Raw genomic sequence first — 9,421 nt, 5'->3', positions numbered from 1 at the left:
ATACTTCATTATCCACAAGCTCTTCCAGCACATCCAATAATTACTATTATTGTACAGTTTCTACGTAAGTGGCTTGTCTTCAAAAAATTGTTTAGAGGCTCTATTGCTAAGCATTTACACCTGCATCTTTACAATAGCAATACGCCCACGTCTTGATATGATCCTCATCATTTAAGTGGTACCTAAAAAAACGTAACTACAATATATTACTATAAAGTTATATACTTACTTCGTTAGGTACTTTATAAATTCTATTTCACCAACTTCTTGAAATTTCATAATAGGTGAATTGACTAATTAGGTAAATTTCTTTACTTCAGCCTCTCTTATGATATTTCTAATAAAAAAAACTCTAAAACTAATTAAAAAAGTCCACACAAAGTACTTTGATTTGATTGTAAATGATTCCACGTGACTATGAAGGCAATAAAAGAGCTGAAAGAGCTGATACAAAATTAACAGAACCAAGGCATTCAAGAATACTTGACACCAACTAGGAACTATTCGTTGTGGAAAGCAACAAAAAAGTTTAAGAGACCCCAGCAATATAACCCACCTACTGAAACAAATGGAAATAATTGGGTTAGAAGCAATAAAGGAAGGGCGGCACTTTCTCAAAACACTTAAGAAATGTTTTTAAACATTTTCAGTCTGAGCTACATAAAGATGACAAAAATAAAATTACTATCTTTCTAAATTCGCCATTTCAAATGGACTTACCCCATGAAAAATTAGCGACCAAAAAAGTTAAACAAACAATAACGAGAGAGATTAATATTAAAAAACTGCCGGTTATGATTTAATTTCCTGCAAGATTTTACAAGAAGTATCAGAAAAAGGTATAAAACTATTAACATTTATATTTAATGCTATGCTACGAATTAATTACTTTTCTAGCATCTAAAAAGTAGCTAAAATATTAATTATTCTCAAACCAAAAAAAATACCAGATGTCACCTCCTACCGGCCTATAAATTTATTACCGATAATCTCGAAAGTTTCTGAGAAACTATCCATACAGAAGCTACACTATATAATAAAAAAAATACTCCAGAACATCAGTTTGGGTTTCGCAATAAGTATGGAACTAGTGCATAGACTTGTAAACAAAGTTTATTTTGGCCTTAAATGGACTTAAATGCCAAAAGATATTGTTCGGTTGCTTTCCTAGACATATCTCAGGCTTTTGACAAAGTCTGGCATACGGGCTTGTAGGTTAAATTAAAGAAACTTCTCCCCTCATCCGGTCTATCAGTTACTAAAATTGTATCTCACTGATAGACATTTCACTGTAAAACAAGGCGATGACATACCGAACTACATCCAATATATTCAGGAGTTCCGCAAGGTAGTGTACTGGGTCCAATACTATATTTTCTATATACAGCCGATCTGCCCATCACAAAAATAACTACTGTGACAAAATACGCAGAAGACACAGCAATCTTAGCATGTCATGAAAATCCAGTCACAGCAACAATGAACCTACTAATCCACCTGGAGCAAATACAACTTGAAGTTGAAGACATGGCGCATTAAAGGCAATGAACCAAAATCCACCCATATAACTTTTACACTGCTTAGAAGAATGTTGGATGTTAAATATCTTGGTATGCATTTAGATCGACGCCTGAGCTGGAAGAAGCACATACTTTCTAAACGAAAACTTGGACTTAAATTATATCAAATGTATTGATTGGCTCGTCGGGCGCAAATTCAAGTTATTATTAGATAACAAGCTATTGTTGTATGAGTCTATACTCTAGCCTATTTCGTTATATGGAATCCAACTATGGGGTACAGCTAGCAAATCTGATATATCCATCATTCAACGGTTACAAAATAAAGTATTGCGTGCCATTGTTGATGCTCCATACTATGTTTCAAATAAAGTGATACAACCCGATATTTCTCTAGAACCTATAACGAGTGTAATTCAACGTGTTTGTGTGAAGTACTTCGAAAAAGTGTCAGTGCATCCCAATGTACTCGCTAATCAATTAAATATGCAGCGTGATAGTGAAGTGCGTAGACTAAAAGGTTGACACTATCTGATCTGATTATTGGACAGATTAAAATATTTAAAGCAATAACAGTGTATAGTTATAAAACAAGTTATCAGTTCTATATCGGTACTTTTTTCTAATGTTTTTTTTTCTTGAAAATGTTTTATATAAATGTTAACTAGTATCTATATAAAATATTTTATAAAGCTGCACAAAGCTTGACTACAACTTTATAAATGGGAACTCACAACTGACTCACTTATAATAGTCACAAAGCATCTACTGACTGATAGGTGCGAATTTTTCACCGACGACTGAACAATTAACCGTGAAACTGTTCATTTCAAAGAACAAAGGAAGTAAAATATATAACACAGCTCATAAACTGAAAATATGAGCAATATAAACAAGTATTATGCTCAGGGTAGAACAAAAGATCTTAAACTCTTTCGGGCATCTTACGACGGTTTCACCATTTATAGACGAATACGAAACGAGATATTATCGAACGAGTTTACGATTTGAACGAAAATGACGTATAAATATTTATATTTTATATTATTATATTTATGTTAAATGATTTCAACGGTTATATGAAAAATACCAGGCTTCCAATATTTTTCTCATCATAGTTCGCATTACAGAACCATATGAATTAAAAGTAACTCAAGAAAAAGCTAAAGTACAAATAATAGCTAATCAACAACAGAAGTTATTAAGTTATAATAATGTAAAAAAATATCTATAATTTTCCTAATAAAATTCGGCCCTTAAAGTGGCATATCTCTAAAAATATGTATAAAGATAGAATGAAATCATGCCAAACTACGTTTGATTATCACAAAAGTGTAAAGGAAATCATTTACCTAACCAAAAATGAATGAACGTTGTGAAAGTATCATGTACAGTAATGAGACGACACACAAACTCCTTTTATTATTTTAAACAGTTAAATTTGAATATATAACAACTCTCTCCTAAATAAACCACCACAAGGACTGTAAAGAACAGGATATATTACTCCACAACACCTCCGGATTTGTCGCATGCGCACTGTCCTGTATAGAATAAACCGTAGAAAATAATAAACTATATTGCCTTCCTTCTCTAATGGCTGACCATTCTTTTCGAGACGATCGGTGCGGTCGATCAGATGAAAACAACAACAAAATTTACAATATTTAAATTTTGTGTACATTAATAGTTCTATAGTAATAATAATTAAATTTTTGTGTTATTCTTGGTGGTCTAACATACATTGGTTTTAAAATATGGAAAAACAAGGGTAATGTAAGGTTAAATTTTTAAAAGTTATAAAATCCAAACATCATCTATCATCAGTCAGCACATCATTTTCAATGACCTGGAATAGGTATCAACAACAACCTTCCTGCTTCTCTTAAACGTGAAATTCGCATCAAAAAAGGTTTATGCAGATTAGCTCGATTCACCCTTGATGCTGCAGACAAAAGGGAGGCGAACAGAGCATGCAAGGGGGTAAGGGCGGCCGTCTCGACTTGGCGAGCAATGAAATGGAACTCATTTCTCGCGGACCAAAGACTGGATGGCCCCTCTTCCTGCTGGCGTATCTCCAAATGCCTCGTGGGAAAGACGCACAATGTCATCCCCCCCTCCTGAAGTCAGCGGTTACAGGAAATTTCGCAGTCACGGACCAAGAAAAAGTCGAGCCCCTTGCAGAAACCTACGAAGCTCAAATGAAATGCCTCCCACCCTCAGAGAACACTAAAACTAAAGACAATGACACTGTCATCGACGAATCCAACTCCATCGAAAGACCAGTAACCCCAGCCTTTCTTCTTAACCATTTCGTGTCTCCAAAGTCTCTACAGGCTATAATCGGCAAACTTCAAACCAAAAAATCTCCAGGTCTCGACGGAATATCGATTACCCAGTTAAAAAAGCTCCCGCATAAGCAGCTCGCAGAAATAGCAAACATCATTAACTCCATCACGAGACTGCAACATTTCCCGGCGTTTTGTAAACACGAACATATAACGGTTATACCCAAGAAAGGAGCAAAATCATCTCCATCTGATTACAGGACTATCAGCCTTCTCAACGCCATTTCGAAGCTTGCCGAGAGGGCAATACTCTACGCTCTCAATTCTTTCACAAAGGAAAACAACATCATTCCTGATGAACAATTCGGCTTTCGCGCTCACCACTCATCTGTCCATCAGGCTACCCATTTGGCCGCCCACATTCATCATGCTCTTGACCAACGTAAAAAGCTTGGAGCAGTTCCTCTGGACCTAACCAAAGCTTTCGACAAGGTCTAGCATGATGGATTGATCGCAAGGGGCGTGCGGTTAGGCCTCCCAGAAGATCTAACCGCCCTCATCAAGTCCTATCTCTCGGACAGATCTTTCCCGGTCAAGATCAGGAAATCACTTTCCAGTCGACAGTAAACAAATCGATGCTAGCGTACCTCAAGGTTCCCCGCTGGCCCCAGCCTTATTTAACCTCTTTATTTCAGATCTGCCAAGAAAAGAGCACATTGACGTCGCGTTTTACGCTGACGACACTGCTTTCATCACGGTCGCCAGGTTCGAAGTTACAATTCATGAACGTTTACAGAAGCAGTTCAAGAATAGTAGCAAAAACTGTAGTAACTGGTAATAATTAGACAATTATTTTAAACATAATATATTTTAGTAATGATTTAAATTTCATTTTATAGCTAATGGACATAGTATTTGCTAAGAGTAAAGGCCGAAGAATGTGAAATTTAGAGAAGAATAAATTCCACAGTATTTTAGTAAGATGTAAGAACAGTGTACAGTGATACTTGAAATAATTAAATTTGCTAACAAAAGTAGACCTGGATCAAATAAACAAAATATAAAACTATCAACGACACCCTAATGATCTAATGACAAGGAAAATACAATGCATTATTGTATAAGAGTATTGATAAATAAATTATTGTTTTGTAAAAATGATGATGTATTAACAGAGATTTCTTTCAGCTAAAAGTACGATAATCCATTTATTTTAGGCTAGTAAATGTACAATATGTCAATCGAAAGCTTAACACAGTCAATTCATTAATAGGGTTTGTAAATCAAGAATAGTAGCGATAATATTTGGAGATTTTTAGGAAAATTTTACTGCTTTGATATATAACAACAACCCTGCTGGCTTTTTCGTTTGGTTTTAACTATATTGGCTGTGTTTGATCTAAACGATTTTAATCTTTTTTATGGTAATGTTTATTTATATGGTTCTTGGAGTTCTTGTTAATTGTTCAAATATGTACATTTACTTAAATATATTGTTTTTATAAAAACAGAAAGTCAGATAGTCATATAACTATTTTTATTATTCCATTTTATTCAATACTCTTTTAAATAAAATGTTTGATCTGAACCTATTTACCTGTTTAATATATTCTACATTAAATATAATAAGCACATTAAAAAAATAATTAAATAAAGCTGTATATGCGTCAAAACCGGAGATGTTGTGGAGTAATGTATCCCGTAAAAAACGGTACGTGGTTGTTATTAAGTTTGGACAACTCATAGTTGTTATAAAAATTGTTTTCGAGTAGCGATTATGCCTTCGACCGCCATTGTAACGCTTTTGAAGATCTTGACACTATTTCTACCCAAATTTCCATGGTACTCATGGTGGTTTTTCAAATTTTGGTGACTCCAGATTCCAATACTCTACGCTTAAGAAACTGAGCTACTGCATTTGGTGACCGTTCACTTTGAACAGGCTTCTGTGGAGTTTCCAGTAGACTATGTTAATCCACAGCAGCTTCAGTCCGCCTTTGGTAGCCTTACACATTGAACTTTAATATATGTGTCGGAAATCCACGAACTAGGCGTATTATTCAAAGCTTGACTATTTTTTACTTGGAACAGTTTATGGCTTGGGGTCGTTGAACACCTTTTGTGAACACCCTACAGCTTCAGCTGCGATACTTTTGCCCGAACTACACTTAACTACACCAAAAAGGACTTTGAGTTACGGTGGAACGATTGCCAATCCAATGTCAATCTGTATTTTCTTGATAATCAATTTGAATCCGGATAATTGAATGAATTTAAAGGATAATAGCCTTATGGTCTGCTCGGAAGTCTACAAAAGGCGTCATTTATAATATGCGAAAGAGTTCAGAAAACAAAAACTATTAATTTACTTTAAAAAATTGTTTAATTTGACAACCTCGTCGACACTGAAGGTTATCTATTAGAAAAACACCAAACAATGTTGCTTTAGTAGTGTAGTACTGTAGTTTTAAAAGAGATGACCGGATAGCCAGGACCGTTCACATAGCATATATATATTAAGAATATAATACATACCATACATAATTGCATATTAATTAATATTACGTGCTAAATGCATCAATTAATGTTCATAAAATATGAAACTACCACTTTATTATGTTAAACAATGTACTGTTTATTTTTATGTTTTATAGGTTTCCATGGAAACGAAATTAAAATATGTTGATTAAAGTTTTATATATATTTTATATCATATTTTATTAATTATTTTATTTGCCTGTATTTTGATCAGAAATATTTATGTAAACATTTTGACATTTGTCTACGTAAAATAACGGTTTTTCATTCAATATTATTGAGTTATTCTTTGTGTTACTGCCGAAGCCCATCAAGAACTTTGTTTGCCCTAAAAACTAATCAACAATCGGTTTTGGTTTCGACGATTTAAAAGTTGTGTTTCTGATGTCCATGACAAAGGACATACTGGGGGACCAAAACAGTTCAGACACTCAAATAACTCTCTTAAGATTTTTTTATATTTATATTAATGACAGCTTAGCCGTTGATAAATCAACTATTTCCAGGCGTTTACATGCGATGTGTTATTTACATAACTTAATACCTGCCTGTATTTTGTAACTTAAATTTTATATCTCAAATAAAAATAGTTAAAATAATTGTAACTTGTATTTTATATTTCAAATATACGGCTTACAAATATGTTGTGTTTTGTATATTAAATACATGTATTGTAGTATTTTATAATTCGATCAAAGCATGTATTTTTCCCAGCTCCAAGAACAGGTAAGTACATATATAGCAATACCTGTTTTAATTTAAAACAAGCAGATTGGGGAGTTTATTCTCTCGAAACAGTTGAATGTGCTGTTTCTGACGGCCCAGAAGACATCCGGTCTTACCCAGCCTGATTACTGGCGTGACTGAGATCATTTTCCTTATCGGATTTTGAGCTCTTACCTAAGGTTAATCACAAATGTTAAACAAAGACAAACATAAATTTACGACCATGCAGGATTCGAACCCGCGACTATCGCAACAGTTGGAGGACCGTCCTGTCGTCTTTACCACTGCGCCAACCAAACCTGCTATTTTAATATTTTAATCCAAGTTACATCTTGATTATTCTATTTAATATCAAAATAATGTAATACTTTATAAGAAAAAATATTTTGTTATTATTCACACTCCCTTATTTATATCAATAAAAATGGAAAATTCCATAAATAATTTCAAATGATAACAATATGGTATTGATTTTTTTTTCATATTTGTTAAGTATGCAAATATTTAATAGCATTTTTCATGTATTTTCTAAGTATATCATTAAAATGTTATTAACACGTATATATCATGTTTTATCACAATTTGTTTTTAAATTGTCCGCTATGGATATTTGCCAACCTCCTGGTGGCAAAGTAAGTCTAACCTTTGTTTTACGTTTTATATGGCAGCTCCCCTTCAATATTGTCGAAACTTGTCGAAAAAGCGATATTGCACACCTTAAACAGTTTCACAGACGCACACCACATAGTCCCGACCGAACAATTCGGTTTACGTGCCAAGCACTCAAGCCTTCATCAAGCTGCTCGCACCGCAGCAACAAGCCACCAGGCATTAAGAAAAGGTGTGGCGACCGCCACGGCCCTTTAGGCCATCACGAATTCACCAACAACAGATACAAAGGTTGGCAACGCCGGTGGATTGGTACCATGCAGTTCCAGGGTATAAAAGACCATCGGGACGACGTCTCGCTCTCTTTTCTTATCACCGTCCCCCTGTAACAGTACCACTTCCACAGCGCTACCGTACTTCCTCTACCTAACCTAATATCCTGTCAATTCTCCCGTCGACCACATGTATCAATTTAATAACGAAATAAACAAGTTTGATATAGCCAGTGATTTTAATTCTCGTGAAAATTCCTTCCAAAAATAGTAATGAGTGTTCTGACAAATAATCGCAGCGGTAGCCACACATTTCGACCGACTGACCGACCCGAAGAACATTCCTACAATTGGTGCCTTGACGTGATCAAAGTGCCTAACAGGTAAATCACCTCAACATAATCCACTCGATAGGTGCTTGACACGTACATGGAAAGGACAGCACGAGGAATGGGACCCATCAACATCACATGGTCGACGACATCCCACGAGACTAGCCCGATGGACAAAAACCACAGAGGCCCATCATGTATACCATCAACACATGAACACCCTTGCATCACGAAATGGGACACGTAAGGTAACACACTTACAGGTACCTTCAAACAAAGCTAAACGCCCCAAGACGAACGACGTCCTGCTACAACTCCGATGGCAGCTGATCCCTTAAAACTCCTCGCTCAGGTTGGGATCCCCATCTCATCAGCAGTCCCTGAGCGTTTGTTTGCGTGATTGCGGGTGCACTCCGGAACCTGCACTACATAGAGGTATGTTCCACGGCAGTTCCACTACGAGGGGAGTTATGTGGCGACCGCCACGACCCTTTAGGCCACCACGAATTCACCAACAACAAATACAAAGGTTGGCAACGCCTGTGGATTGGTATCATGCAGTTCCAGGCTATAAAAGACCATCACGACGACGTCTCTTTTCTTTTCTCCATCCCCTTGTAACAGTACCACTTCCACAGCGCTACCGTACTTCCTCTACCTAACCTAATATCCTGTCAATTCTCCCGTCGACCACCTGTATTAATTTAATAACGAAATAAACAAGTTTGATCTAACCAGTGATTTTTGTTCTCGTGCAAATTCCTTCCAAAAATAGTAGTGAGTGTTCTGACAAATAATCACAGCGGCAGCCACACATTTCGACCAACTGACCGACCCGACGAACATTCCTACAAAGATCGAAAAACTGGCGCCATCTTTTTATATGTTTCGAGAGCTTTCGATCAAGTATAGCACAACGGTCTAATATTCAAAACGAACCAGCTTGGTCTACCGAAATCTCCCTGATTGGACGGTAGATTCTTTCAAGTGAGGAATAATTTCCACGAACATGCACAGTGTAAGGTTTTCCCTAGGTGCATTAGATCACGACATCTCCTTGATAAAATCCATCCACAAACCTCGGTAGATAACCAACTACGACAATCCCAGTTATAACCCAGGATCTCTGTCGCCCG

The sequence above is a fragment of the Rhynchophorus ferrugineus genome, unplaced genomic scaffold (assembly GCF_030347505.1).
Source record: "Rhynchophorus ferrugineus isolate W39M unplaced genomic scaffold, kcgeb_rfMv2 rfM9, whole genome shotgun sequence".
Taxonomy (NCBI): Eukaryota; Metazoa; Arthropoda; class Insecta; order Coleoptera; family Curculionidae; genus Rhynchophorus; species Rhynchophorus ferrugineus.
Note: the sequence above shows the minus strand (reverse complement) of the source record.